Source organism: Oenanthe melanoleuca, chromosome Z (assembly GCF_029582105.1).
Source record: "Oenanthe melanoleuca isolate GR-GAL-2019-014 chromosome Z, OMel1.0, whole genome shotgun sequence".
Classification (NCBI taxonomy): domain Eukaryota; kingdom Metazoa; phylum Chordata; class Aves; order Passeriformes; family Muscicapidae; genus Oenanthe; species Oenanthe melanoleuca.
In genome coordinates this window covers 62790799-62811276 of record NC_079362.1, presented here as the reverse complement: position 1 = coordinate 62811276, position 20478 = coordinate 62790799, and the positions used below count along the sequence as shown (strand labels likewise).

The 20478-nt window shown below is 42.5% G+C and overlaps 1 protein-coding gene across 7 annotated transcripts in view; it reads left to right on the top strand.

The window, feature by feature from the left end:
- GHR (growth hormone receptor) overlaps nucleotides 1–20478 on the top strand; it is a 146887-nt gene that overhangs the window by 24090 nt on the left and 102319 nt on the right. For 2 of the 7 annotated variants that reach the window (XM_056513109.1, XM_056513107.1), the window contains exon 2: nucleotides 13608–13720. The exons of 3 other annotated variants lie outside the window; for them this stretch is intronic. The gene's annotated coding sequence lies outside the window, so the exon portion shown is untranslated. Of the gene's footprint in view, nucleotides 1–5445; nucleotides 5839–13607; nucleotides 13721–20478 lie in introns of those variants that run through there. 2 more of the 7 variants (XM_056513104.1, XM_056513102.1) reach the window with 2 other exon arrangements.

Sequence of the window (20478 nt, the reverse complement as noted above, 5' to 3'; positions counted from 1 at the left end):
ATAAAATTGATTAATGTTTTTCACTGTTCATTTGAAGAAATTATTCTGGCTAAGTAACGTCTAGGAGGCAGGACAAGCTATGCAGTGCTGGAAATAGGCCAGAACACCAGATTTTATATTTCTTGTGTTAAAAAAGTGCAGTAAATATATAATTTGAACCAAAACCTAAATTTATACACTCCTCCATCTCCCTTGTCCAGATAAAAAGCAAGCAAAATACCACAAATATACACCTTTTCCAGAGAACTAGAAAGTCAGTGTATTCATTACATGGCCAAATAGGTCTTTGTTTTATATTAGCTGTAGATAATGACATGATAGGTGACTTAGAAGCAACAGAAAGAGAAAGCAAGAGACCCCAGGCTGTGGCAGAGCATTTATTCATTTTTTCCTTTCTTGCTTTGCCTGTGCCTTCGTACCCTGCACACATGTTCACATTGATTCCTTGGAGATTAGTTCCTTAGAGAAAATTCTCTGTTTCCACAGATATTTATTGGTTAGGTAATTATTCTGCTTTCATATAAAGTATTTGGGGGAGCTTTGCTCTGTAGCTTTAAAGGAAGTAACCCAGACAACCCACAAACTAAATTTTTCCACATATTCAGAGGCTGAGAACAGAGCTGCTATTAAATATTGTTTTTACTTTTACATACAGCAAGCACTGTGCATTCCCAGCTCTTGCTACAAGTCTGATCATGGTTGGAATATGCATTTTATTAGTGTGGTTTCTTTCTGTGGCAAGCAATCGTGTGTCATGGTACTTTTTTCTGAAATTCTACTTAGGATGGAAATTTAGATTAAAAGAGAGCTTCTCTTCTTTCAGTTATTCCTTATTCCTTACATGAATAAAGAACATTAAGAAGGTGAAGGGAAGAAAGAAGAAGGATTAACTTCCTTCTGATCAGAATTTTGACTTGCTATTATCCTAAAACTAAATAATTTGATGAAAAACACAGTAAATGCCTAAAAGACTGATTTACTCTCTATAAAGGTTATCACATAAGTTTCACACACTCCCAGTGGACTTTCTTTCCCCTTAAGTTTTCTAAAAATAGGACATAAAGGGAGAAACACATATTCATCTGAATCATTACATCCTCCCTTTTTTATTACCATCTAGATAAAATCAGTGGAGATTAATTGGAAAAAGGTGTGTTGTGTCACTAAAAGCTATGGAATCATAGTTTTCTGCTTGAGGGCCAGTAACTCATAGTCACCCTGTTTAATATCTGCATCAATGACCTGGGGGAGGTACTGTGTACTCTTGACAAGTTTGCAGATAATACCAACTGGAGGGTTGGGGCTGTCTTACAGCAGGACCTAGACGGGGTAGACGAGCAGGCTGATGGCAACTGTGAGAAATTCTGCAGGACAAATGCAAAAATGCAAAATCCTGCCCTGGGGGCAAAGAAGCCCGTGAGATGGTGCAGAGTGGAGTGACCCAATGAAGCAGCACAAGGATGCCCAGATCAGGAGATGGAGCATCAGCCCCTCAAAAGGATGTTGAGGGACAGGGCTGTTTTCAGCAATGAGAAGGGAAGGCTTTGGCAGCACCTCAGAGCAGCTTTCCCCTTGCCACAAATAGGACATTGAAAAGACAGAGCCAGGCTCTCCCCAGCAGTGGAGATGGACAAAGGAGAGACAATGGGCATAATGAGAACTGAGAAGTCCATAGAGGAAAAGAAATGAAACCTCTTTCCCCACAGGACAGTGCAGGAGTGAAGCAGGTTGCCCCAAGATGCTGTATAGCCTCCAGACATGAAAGTTTTTGAAAATCAACTGGGTAAAGCCCAGCAATATTTGCCCTCTTCACTGGCCCTGCATTGAGCTGGAGGTTGGAGTGGGGAGCTCCTGAGATCCCTTTCCACCTGTGTACTTTGTGTTTATGATTGTGTTAAGCAAGAACCAAGAAAATAAGACAATAGATTTAAACTGCAATGATGATTGCAGAACATGAACAATATCTTGACTTAATCTGTCTTCTGCATTTTTTTCATGCAGTTTGGGAAAATAAAAACTCTTTTTGTAATTGGTATAAGTATCTTAAGTTTTTCACTCAAGAGAAACATATCCATTCTCACCTTTACCCCACACTATAGTGAATTTTAAACTACTCAGACTAAACTACCTATTTCAGGCCTCATTTAAAAGCTCTGCAGGTAAAGCAGTATCAATTGAGAGTGCATTTTGCAAAAAGCCCAACAAAAAAATGTCACTTTATTTCCTTTCCATACAAACTCCTAGACAAAGAAACTCCTTTTTCTAGCATGGACCTTGCATGTGTAGCCCACTATATTGATCCAGACATATATAAATTAACATTGCTTTTGCTGACAACAGGCAACTACTGCGTGCAAAATCAAGCCATGGGAGTTTGGCCAACAGACTTTACCAATACAGCTACCTTTATGTTGTAAAAGCTCAGATTTTAGTCAGTGCTTACAGTAGGCAGTCACCGGCAAGCAAGTCTGGCAGAAATTACAAACAGCACTTACTTTATGAATTATCATTAACTGAGCTGTTGGAATCCTATTTGACACCCTGTTGATAAACACTGCATTATTCACTATTGTAAATAGAGAGTAAAACCAGATCAGACATCGTTTTGTCTTCTGGACCTGGCTCCAGAGTGTCATGCTCAGGAATGATTCAACTTTCAATACACCATTTGGAAAGGAGTGAAGTAGCAACTGCATGTACAGAGAAAAGGGTAGGTGTAGGCATCCCTGTATATTATGTCAGGAATGGTCAGAATTCAAGTATCTTTACTGAATGTCCTCAAGCTAGACTTGCTTTTCCAGGCTTTTTAAGAAGATTAGATGGAATCTGGAAGAGCGATAATACAGCATAAACCAAAAAGTGAAGAACATGGGCATGGATTAAATTATACATAGTTTTAAAAGTAGATATTTCCTAACAGATGTATAAAAAATACAAGCAATTTCTATGTTGTTGCCGACCTAAGATTCATGGGTCATAATATTCCAGTCTTGGGTACTTCACTTCTAATTCTCTGAGCAATTAAACTACTACCACAGACTAGCAATACTAAATCTAGTAAATAGTTTAATATTAATATCCCCTGAAATCTTCCAATGAAACTGAGAATAATAGTTATTAAAAGACAGACCTCCTTTGTTTATTTTAATAAGAGATAACCCAAAAGATTACTGACCACTTATTATCCTATTTCTTTGTATTGAGATGATTGAGAAAATTCAAAGTATTTATCCTACACACAAGTGATACACAGCCTTGTGCTTTCACAGATCCAAGGCCAGACAATGTGGAAAACTATACTGTTTTCTCCTGTCTTTCCAGCCCCCCTACACCCTCACAAGCTTTCTAAGTGAAAATTAATTTGGCTGCTTTTGCCTGAATCTGGTCTTGTTGGCAATGTACTGTGTTTGACATTAGTCCGCATGAAACTAAACTACCTATCATGTGAAGAAATTAAAAATTTTATTGACTACAGAGAAAATCCAGGCAGCTGTAAACCTAGAATATATAATAAATCTATGGATTTATTGTTATCCAAGTTTATTTGTACATATAATGAGGGAACAATAAATAATTTTCTCTTGTTTATCCATGTAGTATCTAACATGCTCAGCTCTCACTGCCACTTGATTAATACAAACCAGTTTGTCATAGTCTCAGATGTTACTATGCTACAGGAATATTGTATTAAACAAACCCCATAAACATCTCTGGACCTGGAATTTTCCCCTTTTATCACAGTGCTTCAACCACAAAACTATAGGGCCAGGATCAGATCTGTGGTTGCTATTTCTAACACAATGAGTTATTAATCATGCTTTGCCGTAGCTTCAGCACAAGAGGTAAGGATGAAAGACGTGAGTAGCAACTGCTAGTTTGGCAGGACAGGCATCTCCTGGAAGATGTGGGTATGAATTCCCTCACCAGTGGCAAGAAGTGGAACTTAATGTCCTTTGCATATATATTAATGCAAAGACTGTGGTATTGCTTGATACTGTTAAAAAGAAAAAAATAATTCTGATCCTTTGATGTTGAATGAGGAAAAGGCAAGAGACGGTTCTGGTGTAGGAATAAGCAAGATGAATCTGTGCACCCTTAGTTTAAAACCTCAGCCATACTTTTGTCATGTACTTATCAACATGTCAGGTTTTAATTCCCTTAAGTCAACTGGAAATTGCACATCTCACCCAGATACATGTCTTCAGCCCCCAGGAATCACCCTGTTTGTTCTGGGCAGAGCAAGCCTGCATCAAGAAGACAGATAACTGCTGCTTGCAGGTCAGCCTTTGAGGAACACCAGCTTTCAAAGACAAGAAGCTCCCAGTTTGGAAGCACCTGGTTCAACAGCTTGGGAAGGGCAGCACTGGCCTGAGCAGCCACAGGTGCCAGGAGCTGCACGGTTCCCAGCCATTATAATAGTCAAAAAACTTCCATATGCCGGCACTGCAATTCCTGTGTACCATACACAGCAGGAAGCTTGGGCGAGATCCAATTCTCTACTATTCCCAGTTAATTTCAGAGGGGGTTCTGTGACTTCCTGAATGATTGTGAAACTCTTACAACACTGATCTGTGGGGCTCTTGTCCCACCTTTGTTTAATGAGGAAGCTGGACGCTAAGCCATTTTGAAGGTGTGGGGGACACGCATGACAGGGAGCACGCAAGGGCCCTAAAGATCAACCTGTCACTGCTGAGGTCACCTTTGCACACGTGGGTCTGCGTTTGGTACTTTCTTAATGCAAATGACATGCAAATAAACCAATGACAGTATGCTCCTTTTAAATGTTCTCTTTCCTAAACTGTTTTGCAAAAGAGAAATATTTTATTATTTTAAGCCAGTCCCCAGCAAAACGGAGAGTAGCTCCCTTCTACATTCACACTACTCAGCCCTGTGTGCGCACTGCCACACACCTGGTCGCGGAACGTGCCTTCATCCTTTCAGGCGTCCAAGACCTTCCACCTGGCAGCCGCGCCCGTGGCACGCTGACACCCCTTCGCCCAAAAATCGTATTCGTCGCCTTCCTGAACACAAACGCGATTGCCAGACCTGCTGAGCCCCTGGTCCAGGCCGGGCCAGGAGGCCGGGGGCTCTCCCCGATCGCCACGGCCGGTGGGACTGCGCCAGAGCGCGGAGCGGCGGCGGGGCCGCGCTCCCTTCCGTCCGTCAGTCCGTCCGTCAGTCCGTCCGTCCGGCCGGGATGCGCGCTGCAGTAGCGCCGTCCCCCTCTAGACGGAGCCGCGCGGCGCAGCCCCAGTGCCGGCACCGGCCGGGCTCGGGCCGGGCGGCCGCGGCCCCCGAGCCGCCCCACCCCGGCAGACACGCTCCCCCGAGCCGCTCCGAGCCCCGAGCCGCGGCGGGGCCGGCAGCTGCCGGGGTGAACGACGAGGAGGAGGAGGAGTGCGCGGCGATGGCCGCTGAGTGCCCCGCGCCCCGGCAGGGCAGGACAGGCGGGGAGCGGGCTGCGGCAAGCGAAGTGAGCGCCAACACCGCTGCTGCTGCTGCGGCCGCCGCCGGGGGACGGTGCATGGGGAGGGGTGCTGGGGAGCGCTCCCCGCCGCCCCCCGCCCCGTGCTGACCTCCCCTCTCTCCCTCCCTCCCTCTCTCCCTGCAGTCCTCTCCGCTCCGCTCTCCGCCTGCCCCGCCCCGCCCCGCGGGAGGAGTGCGGGCTCAGCCCGCCGCCCCGCCGCTCTCGCTCGCGTTTTTTGCCGGTCGCTGCCGCCCCAGAAGTTGGGGCCGCTGGCTGAGGCGCTCCCATGGTGCCGGCGCCCGCCGGGGGGGCGCACGCCCGCTGCCGCCCGCCGCGCCGCCGAAACTTGGGGGAAGTTTCCGAGCGAGTCGGTGAGTACGGAGCGGGCGGAGGCTCCGCGGGGGCGACGGGCCGGGGTCCGGCTCCTGTCCGGCTTCTGCTCCCCTCGCCCGGGGCTGGCGGGGCTCTGCGAGCTTGCCGCTCCGTGCCGGCCGCTGTGGGAGCCGCTCCGGGAGCGGGGCCCCCGTGTCCCGCCGCTGCGGGCGGCGCGGAGCCGGGCCGGGACCGCGGCGTCCGCTCTGGCCGGGGCTGGGACGGCGGGCGGGGGGCGAGAATTCCTGTCACGTCCCGTGCTGTGGGTGATGGAGAAGGCGCCAGGGACAAGAAGCCTAGCCTCGGAGATCTGGAGAAACAGTTTTCTTCAGAGACACCCTCATTTCTGTGTGGACTTGGATTTAAAAAAGCAGAGCAAGAATGATCCTTTGGCTCCCAGCGCCGCAATCTTCCCCCCGTAATAGATCTAATCCGAATTTTTCTTCTGTATGGTTTATTCCAGTTTATACAATCCCTGGAATTCCACCTTGTTTTTTTCTTTACTGCAATTTGTCCATAATTTTGTTTCTTATTGTGTGACATGCTGTAAGTACTGCATCGGATAAAAAAAACAGAGAATGTTTTGAAAAACAAATACTGCAAGCGTTCTAAGCAGAAGTGTGTAAACAGAGGAGTTATATAGCAGAGGAGTAACGTGCTTTATCATAGTAACGTCTTCAGTAAAACTTGTTGCAAACTCTCACAGGACGAACGCTAGAGATCAAGTGAGTGGATGTGAATTAGTTACTCATATTTTCAGTACAATGTATTTTGTTTAGCATATAGTGTATTATTAACTTTGTGGTGTTCATTCACGGCTTAACTTTTCTTTTTGTGTAGCAACTGCAAAACCACACCTGGTCATCTCTCTGGTCATTATTAAGTCAGAAGTAAGAATGAAGCAATTAAAATACTATAGTCCACCGTTTCATCTGCATCCCATTTTATTAATGCTTTAAGCAAGTGTTTACTGATAGGAAAAATTGAAGTTATTTGTCAAAATGTTTTTAGCTTAAATCCGAAACTGTAACTGTAGCATACACTTGGTTGTTCACATCAGCAATGAAAATGTAGTTGGGCATAGAATTAATTTAAGGAGATTTGGTAAGACATATTTAAATGTTGGTGTTTATTTAAAAGATACTATTTTAAATATTGAGATTAAAGTACATTACAATTGAGATGTCTTGTGGCTCTGAGTGATAAATGTAAGTATTACTGAAGTTAGTCAGACAGCTTAAGCTGCTTGAATAGGAACGTGGTGTCTTTCATCTGCACCACATCTCAGTCTCTCATTACTAGAATTGCTACTTGCCCTGTTAATTCGTGATGTTAGTATATTCTAATAGTTATGAAGGATTGACAAACAAGACAGCTTGCAGTCCTTCTGAGGAGTAATTGCCAGTAAGTGGTAGTGGTACTTTTATCAAATACATGACTATAACTGCTGAAACTTACACTAATATATAGAGAAGTTATAGACACCCACCAAATATTTTGAAATTCTCTGAGTGTGGTCGATCATTTTTTCATTACTATTTCTGTTTCCTCTCCTGGTGTTGATATATTTGCTCAGCGCAGTGTAGCACCATTCAAGTGTAAAAAATCAGGGGGTCTGTAGAGGCAGCCCAAGGTACTGCTCCCAGACAGCATGTGGGTGTCTGTGCCACACTGTGTGGCTGTGTTGGGGAAATCTATAGAGCTCAGTTCAAAACATCTTTGCAAACTGAAGTAGCATGTAATACTGTATTTGACCTCTTGTCCCTTCTTCCAATAAGGAATGTTCAAAACCTCTGAAGGCAAATCTCCCGTTTACAGATTGGTACCATTCCTTTTTATGAACTGGACACTGAGGAAGTATGAGTATATAGTGGTCATTTTAGAGTAACTTCCACTTACAGGGTCTCTTTTGCCTGACTGCATGTACATGTCCTATGCTTATATTAACTGTGCTAGGCCTTGCCGCGTTAAATGAAACTTTTGATGCAGAAATTGTGTTTTATCTTGCACTATTGAAAGGAGCATTGACCTGAATAAATATAACATCATGTATCTTATTTTAAATACCAGATTTCTGTGAATAAAATGGAAGCTGCAAATATTTGTCATCAAGAAAGCAGTGTAGGCAGAGATGCTTTGATTTTTTTTCTCTTATTGAAAAATAAGTGCTTTATCAGACACGACAGCACTTGCTTGCATTCAGCCCAGTTGAAGATCTCGCAATCTTAAAGTACTTGTCAAAACATTTCGAAAGCATTGCAGATGAATGGAATTGCAAATGAAAGCATTGCAATTTATAGGAATAACAAGAAGGGGGGATAAACCTGGTGGGGTAAGAAAGGGCAAGGCTACCAGCAGTGTAATAAGGAGTTTATTCAATCCACAGGGTATCCTTCAATGATAGGTTAGCTAGAGGGTCAGGTTTCTTTCAAATTAAGGTTTTGTCTTATCTTGTTACCAAATACTTGTCTGATGGAAAGACAATTCTTTGGCCCAGTGGAGCTAAGGTAGTAATTCTGGGGAGAGGGCAGTATGAGGGAAACAAGGAGAGAGGTATTAGGGCTGCTACTTCGGTGTGGCGAAGGCGAAAGGCTGATGCAATGAGATACTAGCTTGGCAGGAATAGATTTATGTCAGGGCTTGAAGGAACACTTTGTGCTCAAATTGTTTATCACAAGGGAAATCTTCCTTTACCGTATATGAATCCTAGTTTAAATCTTTGTATGAGGTGGGTGTTTGTTTACACATCATTTTAGTTCACGAGAGATAGAACAAGCATCCTCTTACCAAAGAGCTGATTTTCTGTGTATGAGAAATAATTTTTCCCAGAAAATTGGAAAGGCTGTTTTCTAACAGATCAATGTTGTCCATATCACATGTACTGCAGATTATGAATTGAAAATACATTTAAGAACATGTTTCATTGTCCTGTAAAACGCATATATTCCTTAGAAAATACCTTAATCACTAAAATGAATTCTTTTCTTCATTATTAATTAGTTAGTATAAACTCCAGAAATGCTTCACAGTATCAGGGCGACTTGCAACAGGGTGAAACTTAATGTCTCACTTGAACAATCTCTTGCTATTTGCTGGACATTTCAAATGTACAATGTTGTGAGAATGTAAAAGACAATTAAAATTATGCTTACTGAAGGAATAACTGCTGGAAAACACAATTGGTGGTGGATGCATGTGCACAGACACTTGGGTCAGAGTAACTTTCCAGATGTAGTTGCCCCACTTTGTTACCATGTACTCGGTAGCTGAAGGGCTACACCAGTAATTCAGCATTTCTGAGTTTTAAAACTCCATCTGTCATGCTATTCATACTTACCATGCTAATTTGAACCATTTATGTTTGTCTTTTGACTTGCCAAGAAATCCAGACTGCCATGCCAACACCCATACCTACTAAATCATGTTCAGCTTTATAAGTTAGAGTTACAAAAATACTCCTGTTTGTAGTGACACAGTCTGCAACATAGTCTTTTGTCTTGCTGTGCCCATGCTAGCAGTTTGGTTTTGTGGAAGGGATCCAGTGGTCCTGTGAGGGAAAGTGCTGCAGGGCTGCATGGAGAACACTGGAGATGTGGTGGAGACAAGATAAGCTCTGCACAGTGACTGCTGGTGAGAGGATATGAAACTCTGGTAAATATAGCTGAAAATTTTACCCCCTCTGCTTTAAGAGAATACACACAGCACCCATTCTGTTGGTGGGGAATGATTTATGCTTCCCTGTTTCTCCTTTTCTCTAGCCATTTAGTGAGGCTCAGAGCATTAGTGTATTACAGTGCTAGACCTGCTCAGCCTCTGCATCAGGCATACAATGACTGCTGAGGATGGGTTCATAATGTGTGAAACTGAGCTCAGAATGTGCAAAGCAAAGACGCTTTGTGCTCATTAAGGCAGCAGATTGCTGCCACTGACCACTTAATAAGCTTATTGCTTGTAATCCTAGAACAAAGGTGATATATGAAAAAATAAATGCAAATAACTAGTTGCATTTAAATAGGACATTAACAGAGATGAAGATAATTAAAATTTAGAACTTCAAAAGCTGTTTAAATGCTGTCACAAATCCATTATGGTCCTCAAACTATGTTTTTAAGTGGTCAGTCCAAACATGAAATATTGTTTTGGATGCACGACAGTAATTTTATACAAAAAAATGTTAGTAGTTAACAGACAACAACTCTGAGGGGAAGTTGGAAAGAGGTTATTAATAACAATTATAATGTTACAGCATTCAGGCATTTAAACAGAATTTGAGTTTTTACTGCCTCAAAACAGGCTCAGTAAAACTCCATATTGCAGTAAATCTCTAGGATGCGTTGGTGGTTGAGTAGAAACTGTACCTGTGTTAGTTTTGTGAACAGATATTTTTCTGCCTGACCAATACGCAAAAGTTTTAGGTTTTAATCCATACACAGTCTGTCTCTACAAACTTATTGGTATAGCCAAACAACTCCCTTTGTGCCTATTGAAGTCTGGGGATAGTCTGACCATGAAGTACAGCCTGTAGGAGAGACGAAACAGACCTGAAGAACCGTCACATTTTATTCCTATCTTCAGTTTCTGCATTTTGTGTCTGTTTCCAGCTGCAGCAAGTAGTCTGATATCTGCTATATTTTGTGTTTCTTTTTTTTTTTTTGCCTGCCTTTTTCATACATGTGTTATGTTAGTGCTACCTAGAGAATGAGTTGGGTTCTCCTTCACTGCATGACTGAAAATATTGTTTGAATTTGTTATGGAATGCTTTTTAAACTGTGTTTGCTCAAGAGCCATGTTATGACCCTACTTTATAATTGTTCTGAGCAATTTTTTGTTTACTGTTTGGTGTTTTGATGGTTTGTGGCATTGCTAATGGCTTTGTGTGATGCTGTAAAAAGTGAGTGAAAACAAAGCTGGGTACCTTCTAGATGGTGGTTCTTGTCCCTTGCTTTGCATGGGTTGAAGAAGACTGGTTGTGGTACTTCAGGACCAAACTTTACCTGTTCTGTCAAGAATTAGGAAGATCTGATGTGAAGACTGAGAGAAGAGCAATTAAAAGCTGCTGTATTTGGGTTTTGATTGTGTTTTATGGCTGAGCTTGTTACGCTATATCAGGGGAGCACTGTGGAACTTTTACTTAAAAAGAAACCTCTACGAAAACCACAGCTTTCATAATGACTGTGACAGTTCGGAGTCAGACAGAGTAGCTCTAAGGACTAAGTCAGATGTTAAGTAAACAAGAGTACAATACAACGTGGTCAGGACTATACCAGGCCATCCCTTTCATAGGACACATAGATCAAGCCTGATGAGCTATGCTTGTGCTGTTGCTTTAGTCCTGTAGGTTGAGTCCTGGCTCGTTTAGGGCATAAAATAGGTGAGTTGAGCCATGTGAAGGAATGATTTGCAGGGTGCAGTGGGAAATCCTGCTCTTTTTCTAAAATCTGTTTGCAGGCTTTGGCTGAGGCACACATATAACTGCAACACATGCAGCTGAAACATTACAAGCTGGTGCTTGTTACAAGCAGTGCCAGCCTACTGGTCCAGCATGTGTGAATGAGCTTATCTTACAACTGCAATGTTTTTGCGGTAGGATCAGAAAGAGTGTGAGAGACAGTGCTTTACACTCTTCAGCTGTGATTTCTGACCTTTGGAGAGCGGCAGTGTGCCTCTGGGTCTGCTCGTGCTGGGTGTTGCTAGCACACGCTGCTCAGGAGAGGTGCTGGTTACGTGATATGGTGACTGCTGCTGTGCGCCCGCCAGTTCCGCTGCTGCAGGACAGCGTGTACAGCACGGAGGGACTGCAGCCTCGGGGGGGAGAAACAGCCCTCCACTTCCCTGTGAGAAAGGCTATTTTTGTGGAGCTGTGTGATGAGCTCTGGTATCTTCCAGCTCTGAGGTGCTTTAATTAGGATGGCCATATCAGTTGAAAAAACATTTCAGAAAAAGAAGTCACTGTTGTAAAGAAGCCTGTGCCTCATTACGGCTGTTTCTTAGGTAAGTATTTTGTTTGAACAGCTAATTTCCTTGAAATAATGGGTAGCTTTGAGAAAACTCATTTCTTTAGTTGTGCTAGGTCCAGTTTTTTTCAGCAGCATGTAATTTCCTCAACCACAAGGCACACACAAGTGGGTTAACTGCAGTGGATTCTGCTTGATGGTTCTCGGGGGTCTAGCTGACCACAGAGATGCTGGTGCTGACATTAAGGAAGCATGGCATTCACATCCCTAAGTAGAGTGAGGGGCCTGCCTAACTTGCATTGAACAAGAGGAGCAAGAATATTTTGCATTGTGAAGCCAGCATGGCTTTATACGCAGGAGAGGCCTTGCCTGACAAATTTGGTGTGATAGAGCTACAGGTTTGGCAGACAGGGGCACAGCAGCTGATACTGTCTGTGTGGACAGTTTGACACTGTCCTGCAGGTCATCCTTGTCTGTAAATTAGAGACACAAACTGATGGATTGGCCATTTGGTGGATAAAAAGCTGGCTGGATGGCCATGCTCAGAGTTGTGGTCAGTATCTCATTGTCCACATGGAGACCAGTGACCAGTGGTGTCCCTCAAGGGTCAGTCCTGGGGCTGAGACTGTTCCAGACCTTTGTCAGGGACATGGACAGTGGGATCGAGGCACCCCCAGCGAGTTTGAGCTCAGACTCTGAGCTGGGTGGGGCAGTCAGCACAGGGGAGGGAGGGATGGCATCCACTGGGATCTGGACAGGCTTGAGAGGTGGGACCATGCAAACCCCAGGGAGCTCAGCAAGGCCAAGTGCAGGTCCTGCACCTGTGCTGGGGCCATCCCAGACACACCCACAGGCTGGGCACAGAAGTGATTGAGAGCAGCCCTGTGGGGAAGGACTTGGGGTGGTGGCTGATGGAAAACTCACCATGAGCCAGCAGTGAGTGCTCCCAGCCCAGAAAGCCAAGGGAATCCTGGCTACATCCAAAGCAGCATGGCAGCAGGTCAAGGGAGAGGATTCTGCCTCCTATTCTGCTCCTGTGAAACGCCACCAGGAGCACTGTGTGCAGCCCGGTGTCCTCGGCTTAGGAAGGATATGGAACTGCTGGAGCAAGTCTAGAGCTGATAAGAGGGCTGGAGCTCCTCCCCTTTAAAGGCTGAGAAAGTTGGGCTGTTCAGGCTGGAGATAAAAAAAGTTGTGTGCAGACCTCATATCAGCCTGCCAGTATTTGAAGGGGAGCTACAGGAAAGCTGGAGAGGGACTCTCTGTCAGGAACTATAGAGACAGGGCAAGAAGTAATGGGTACACACTGAAAGAGGGGAAATTTAGGTTAGATATAAGGAATAAATTCTTTACTGTGAGTGTGGTGAAGCAGGTTGTCCAGGGAAGCTGTGGATGGCACAGTCCTGGCAGTGTTTAGGGCGAGGTTGGATAAAGCCTCGAGCAGCCTGGTCTGGTGGGAGGTGTCCCTGCACATGACAGGGGAGATTGGGGCTACATGATCATTACAGTGCATTAGAACCCTTAATATTTCTATGATTCTGTGGTTTTCAGGCTTATGGTATATCATGGTATAAGACCTGTATCCAGCATACAGGGGAATTAAGCAATATGTTTGGCCCTTGTATGTTTGATCCAGCTTGAGTGCACTTAATGCCATGATGGAACAAGTAATGTTGTTCACTGTTGTACCCGTGTGTTTGTTGTGGCCTATTCTATTGCTTTTTTTTTCAAAGATAAAATCTTTTATTAAGGTAATCAGGTATACAGTGAAAATCATTGCAGGTCCCTTTTCCTCTCCTGTTCTACTACTGCAGGTGAAGGTGAAGAGCTCTCTCCATAAGAGCCCAAGGAAGTTTTGTGGAGCCAGTGTGAATAAAAAAATCCATCCATTGAATGGAAAGAGTATGCTTCTGTTTCCTTTACTGAGGTGGGAGTTGCACATTTTTTTAAATAATTTTGGCCTATTGTTTGAATGTTCTTTCAAACCCAAGGAAATAAGGAGCCAAGTTAATCACAGGAGATCTTCAATTAGAAAAGGAAAGAAGTTTTCTACTTTGTTAGATTGTGTTGAATGTTTCACTTAACTAAATCATGCAGGAAAGGAGAAGGATCAAGAGCCAGGGACTGCATAGAGATTCTGGATAATTTGTGAAACAAAATGTAGTATGTGCAAATAGGAAGACCAGGACAAGAAAGCCTGGGGAGCTAATGGTTGTTGCAAAGACTGAAGTTACAGGCTCTGAAGCATTTGGTTCCAGCGTCTTAAGTGGACATTTATGTGAACACATAACTGAACATTCAGTGGCCAGTAATCAAAAGAACATGTTTAAGACCAAGACTAATGATTTGTTTAAGGATGTTTGAAGTGGCTGGACTAAAACACAATAAAAACCCAAGATGATTGAAAAATTCTAATGTAATTTGAATTGCACCCGGAAGTATATTTTCATACTGATTTAATTTTTTAAATAAAATTATTGTTATTGTAAAGATTATAGAGTTTCATGGATAGAGCTGTGCTAGGAGCAGGAATACTTTTGGTAGAGTAAGACTGATTTTGCCAGTGGCCTGCATTGCTATGCTTTCTAATTGGCATACTGGTTGCAGTATTTTTTAGCAGCCTTTAGTCAGTGCAACAGCGTATAAAAATAGAGGGAACAGAAAGATGGTATCTTTGCATCAAACAGTTGGTGTCATTCACCTACTCATTTTATGAAATATGTGAGCGGTTGGTACACATACTGTTTATATTGCAGTTGTGTTTTATTTACTAATGCTGGACTGGGGAAACAAAACGTAAGCTGTCAATAAAAAGGACTGGCACCATTTTTTGTTAGGCTGAAACAGAAGAACTGTCTCTCACTAGTTATTTTTTTGTTTGGAGTTTTTAAACTTCTAAAAGGTTCCTACCAGGGAACCTGGTTTTACAAGAGGCTGCAACTGTTCATGTAAACTGTTCATATATATAATTCCATTTATAAGAAGCAGAACTGTGGCTTTCTGGGCAAAAGAAGAATTATCCTTTCCATTTTCTACATCTCTGGCACCTGCTCTGAGCAAATATCTTGAAAATTAGAGAAGTACATTCATTCCCATTAAGATTGAGCAGTACTACAGAGCAACAGCCTCAGCTGTGGCATCAGGGCCTGCAGGTCATACAGCTCTCTCTTCTTGGGACTGTTCATTGTTGCTTCATATCCCAGTAGATTGGTATTTTCAGATCAGGTGCTCTGATCGCTCCCTATTATATTCTAAATACAGATAGGTACTCTTACAAAATATTATTAAAATACCTGGTTGAAAGCAGGTATTCTGTTTACAGGATGTGCCTTGTGAAGCCTTTCAGACAACACAGGCTGAAATCAGCTTGGGGAAAGTGCTGGCTGTTCTCAGCAGCTGTGGCTTCAGCTGAGCATCCAGCAGCCACGAGCACAGCTGCCATCCTTTGTTCCTCACCAGCCTCTCTCCCTTTGCTTCTGCTGGGCAGAAATTGAAGTCTGAGTTTGGACTAATGTATATGATCTCAGCAGTCAGTGGTCTCTAGTACCAGAGAAGCAGAGGATGGTCCAGCCCATGTGTTGTGTGTCCATCCCTACGAGGAGGGCAGAGCTGCAGAAGCCAGTAGAAGTGTGGCACTAGTGGAGGTGGAAACTTGCTAATAGAGAAGAGCAGGAAGGCTGAACAAACAACTGTATTCATTAATGCAATTACTGGGCAGAAATGAGGCATTTTCTGGGGGAAAATGAAGGTCAGTCTATGTTTTGTTCCATTGATGCCGTTCATATGTAAGTGACTGGTAGTCATTTATGGATTCTATAATCACACAAAGACTACTGGAGGAATTTGGGCATTAGAAAAATTACTAGAAGGAGTACCAAAAGGACATGTAGCAGGGTAGTATCAATACTTTACCTTGTATAAGTTTTCTGGGATGCATGAAGGGACTGAGACATCAAGTAACTCTAAATATGTAGATCAAGGATGGAGGGTGTGTACTTCTGCCTCAACAGCACTGACCTTTTGTGTGTTCTACATTATAAATAGTTGCTTATCGGCAGGTCTGGCTTTTTGCATTGACTTTTGATCCCTACTGCTCTTACCATTAATTTCTTTGTCTTTGTCTTGGCAGAGGACTTCAATTACTACAGGAAAGAACCAATGCCATTCATTATATTGTTTTGTCATTTGAAAAAGTCAAAACAAATGCTCCTCTTGCTTTGACTTTTTCTTTGCAAACTCATGGTGTGTGGGGCTGATGAGGGAAGATGCTTTCAAAGCTGTCATTGTAACTCCTTTCTGAGAAATAACATAAGGCCCTAGGGAACAGTATGCAGATAATTTTACAGATTTTAGGTGTATTTTATGTAGTATTAGTACTTCTTGATATTAAAAGATGTATTCATGGGTGTTAAGTACTGGCTGCTCTTCCCTGGATTACCAGCAAATCACTGTGTAGAGCATGATCATTTAATTGTTATAAATATAAGCAAATGTTGAGATTATAAAAAAGAGCCACACAGACCACTAGAAATATTTATCATGGGGTCAGGAAGACCCACAAGAGTAGCTTCTCTTCAGCTATTAATACAGTTGGGCATTGAGAAGTTGTGAAGGAAATTCCAAACAATGTATCCAAGTTTTGCCAGGATTACTCAGTGGAATCACTTGTTGCCAGATGCTCATGCTGAATGAAAGAGAACAGCAACTACTGTGGTGGGAATTAGTTTTCAAATTGCTCAAAGCCAATTATCAGTCCAGTTGTTTTTTGGGATTATTTATACTCTGTGGACTGTTCTACAGTTCGAATGACAGACAAGCAGGTATAAGTTTTATTTATGAGAGAAGTGTTTCTCACCTTTATTCTGTTTGCTGTGGGAATGCATGCAGCATCTTCTATTTGGGATTTCAGCGTAGCTGTGAAAAAGGGATTGGAGCGCAGACTGTGGGATCAGAGTGAAAGATTTGGTCTGTTTTTCCCAAGCAGTAGCTCCTGGAAGCGATATGGAGCTTGTGGCTAGGAATGGAGCCATAACCCTGTCCGTGGCTGCATGGGAGGCTCTGCAGTGAGTTCAGAAAGACCTCAGCCAGATGTGAGCCTTCAAAGCCTCTGCTCATGGCACTGCTTTCCAAACCATAGCACAACCTCATACTTTTTTTTTTTCTTCCTTTTGGAAGAGGGGAATACTTGTGTGTTTTGGTGTTGTTCTGAATGTATTGTGCTCTTAGTTTTTATGCAGTCTTGGAATTAGTAATAAGCCGGGTGTTGCTTGAGTTTCATGGCTAGTGTATCCAACCCAAGAGTCCAGGGAGCCTACAAACAGCCTATTCCTCTTCTTCCTGCTGCTCTTTTTGGCAGTAGCCTGAGCTGAAAGGTTTACATGAATTAAAGATTCACAGCTGAGTATGAAGTCATCTGCTGATCAGACCCTTTTGTGCAATTTGTTAATAATGTGACAATCCAGCACTATACTCACTAAGTGAATTTGATTCAATGGTAGGTGCTGCTGGGAGGAATCTAGCATCCTTTCTGGAGTCTGGTTTGTTGATTATTGTATGACCCAGTTGGCAGTAAGCCTGTCCTATGAGGCACAGGACAATAATATGCTGCGCAGCTATTTTGCTAAGTAGTTGAAATACAGTGCCAGCGTTATCTGGGACAGATACACCTTTGATAACCTATTGCTGCCAAGTTGCACAATAATAAAAAAAAACCTTTTTGCCATCATAAAACTTTCCCCCACTGTTCATCAGCAAGCTGAGCCTAAGGAGCTCTGCTTCTGTGAGATTTAAGGGAAAGTTTCTAGTCAAGGTGTCAGTCCATCCTATTGCTCACTAACAAATCTGCTTATTTTGTAGTTGTCCATACTGTACTAGATTTCTAATAGTTTGCTCAAATTCAGCATAGTTTCAGAAAATTCACATTGGGTTGTCAAACTTATTTAAAATTTATTTCCATAAATCCAGAAAAACCAAAACCCCACTAGTAGGTGTCCTCTAAGATAATCTTAGTTTGTAACTCTTGTCTCTGCCACATGGTGACTTATCTGCAAGAAGCAAGTACTTCTTCACCTGTCTCGGAATGGCTGAAAACTTGCTCTTTAGCAAAAATAGGAATCTGGCAGGCCTCAAGTACAAACCAGTCTCTTTGTGGATTCTTACTGCAGGCCCTCAGATACACTTGTTGCTCTGCAAAGTTAATTCAGTACTTGGTATGGTGAGTCTGAATTTTTTTTTTTCCCTCTGTTTAAATTTCTCTGTTGTTTGAACTCTGCCTGAAGAGTAGACTGGCACACGTTCTCTTATTTTTCAGATCAGTCATGCCAGCTATGCATAAAAGAGCTGGAGCAAAAGCATTCCATATCCGTTAAGTGTTTTATTTTCCAGAATAAAAACTGAATACTTGCAGCTTGTATGTCATTATATGCTTGTCATTCCTAATTACTTTCTGGCATGTTCCTGGGTGTTTTGTAGACAGGAAAATGCCTTTGATTACATTTTTTGAAGCTATGCTAGCAATTTTAAAAAATGAGGAAGAAAATAAAAAAAAAAAAAAGACTTCTATAAGAAGAGAGAGGGACTTTTTGCAGGCAGAGATAGGGCAAGGGAGAATGTCTTTAAAATTAAGAAGAATAGGATTTAATTAGATATTTGGAAGAAATTCTTTACTGTGAAGGTGATGAAGCACTAAAATATGTTGCCCAGGGAGGCGGTGCATACCCTATCTAGAAGATAATCAAGACTGGTTGGATAGGGCTTTGTGAAAGGTGTCCTTGCCCGTGGCAGTGGGGTTGGAACTAGGTGATCTTTAAGGCTACTTACAGCCCAAGCCATTCTGTCATTCTGTGAGGTAGAAAGCTATTGAGAGAAAGAAATGTGTGGGCATAATAACTTCTTTCTTTTTGAAAGAGTTTCTTTCTTGTCTCTTACTATCACTAAGCATTTTGTCTTGAAGGAGTAAGACTATTGCATTTCATAACTGGAAATTAATCATCAAGCATATTATTATTTTCAAAGCATGTAAGCATGTGATTTTTCCCTGCAGGTATTCTGAATACCATGACATGTTTTACAAAAGGAAAACATTGTGTTTGCATATTCAGATTTTATATGCACAAATTGGTAAATGTGTACAGAGAATCAGGTTCGCAGTTCTGACCCTTCAGACAGGCTACCAGGTGAGCTACAATACCTCACCTGAGGCTAGTGGTAAATAGAAACTGCGCCAATGAAAAAAGGTTTTCCAGCCAGCATTTCCTTTGCTCTTTTAGATTTTGTTCTTTCTTGACAGTCACTTGACAGCTTGACTACTCTAGAAATGTGCTGGAGTATCGTAATCCTGTTATCTCCTAAAATAGCTGTTGTTCCTCAGGCAGAACTAAATTTTCAGAGTGACTGAAATTAAGAGTCATGCAGCTTTGTGGGGCATGTGTTAACACACAGGCTGCTTGTAATAGATTCAGATGTGAAATTGCATTCAATGGCTATGGTTGCAGATTGAAGCCCAGACTGATTATTTGGGGTGACTCTCTCTCTGCCATGGACGCTGTAGTTTAGGCTGCATGAGCTGAATCATGGCTGGGAGCTTGGGTTTCACTGGGATGATGAAACTTGCCCCACAACTGCCTGGTACCAGGAGAGATTGGAAGCCTGTGCAAGAGCCTGCCTGGTCACCAAGAAGGGCTAGTCAAGTCCTTTTGGCAGCAGCCCACAGCAAGGTTGGTTTTGGCCAGGCACAGAGCTGCTTTTTGCCAGCCCTACGTACCAGCCTGCACATGGGAAATGTGACCTAATGGTAGCTTGTCTGTGTGGGTGGTCTCCAAAGTTTGTTAAAGTTGCTGAAGAGTATTCACATGATATAGTATTAAGTGTCCACTAGATACCTGAATTGTTATTTGTCTTCTTTAAAGACTCAACGGGCTATGAGAAGTACAAAGCCACCTCAGCCACCTCAATTTAGTGCCTGCTTTTCAGTGGTATCTGCTGAATTTTGCTGGTAATGTTCTGTCTGCTGTGATAAACAGGAGCAAAGACTCTCGCCTGGGGTGACAATAATTTATTACTTTTACAGTGCCACAGCCATAGTTTGCAATTCAGTCAGCTATGCTAAACAAATATGAAGATGCCTGCCCTGGAGAACTGGCAGCATTCAGGAATAGCAGGATAATTTATGGTGCTGAACAAAACAAATAGTCACATGTGGCTGTGCTGCATGGTGAGCACTTGTGCTTTTGTAGACTGTATTCCCAACTGAATGATTCCCAATATTAGTTGCTTCTTTGTACCTTGCTAAAATAGCTATATGGAAATATTTTTCTGAAATCTGAGGTTTTAAAGGAATTGTGAATATACCCTGATGAAATGTGAACAGCACAGGAATCCTGGAATCTTTAACTTACAGTGAAGATAATTCATCTCTTGTGTGCAATGCCATGTATAAACTTTCACTATAAGATTGCCTTTGAATTGCCAGTAATTTTTCTGGAAAAACAAAGTTTTCAAGAAATGAAGCCAGTTCCAACTTTTGGCTTGAATCAGAGTAATAGTTTCATCTCTCAGAAGCAGCTATGACTGTATAACTCATAAATGCTGGACTGGATAAACAAATTTAAAATAAAATCTTTTTCAGTCTGAAGAATTATTTTAATGAGTTAAAAATAAGCTAAATAAAAATAATTTCAAAAAATT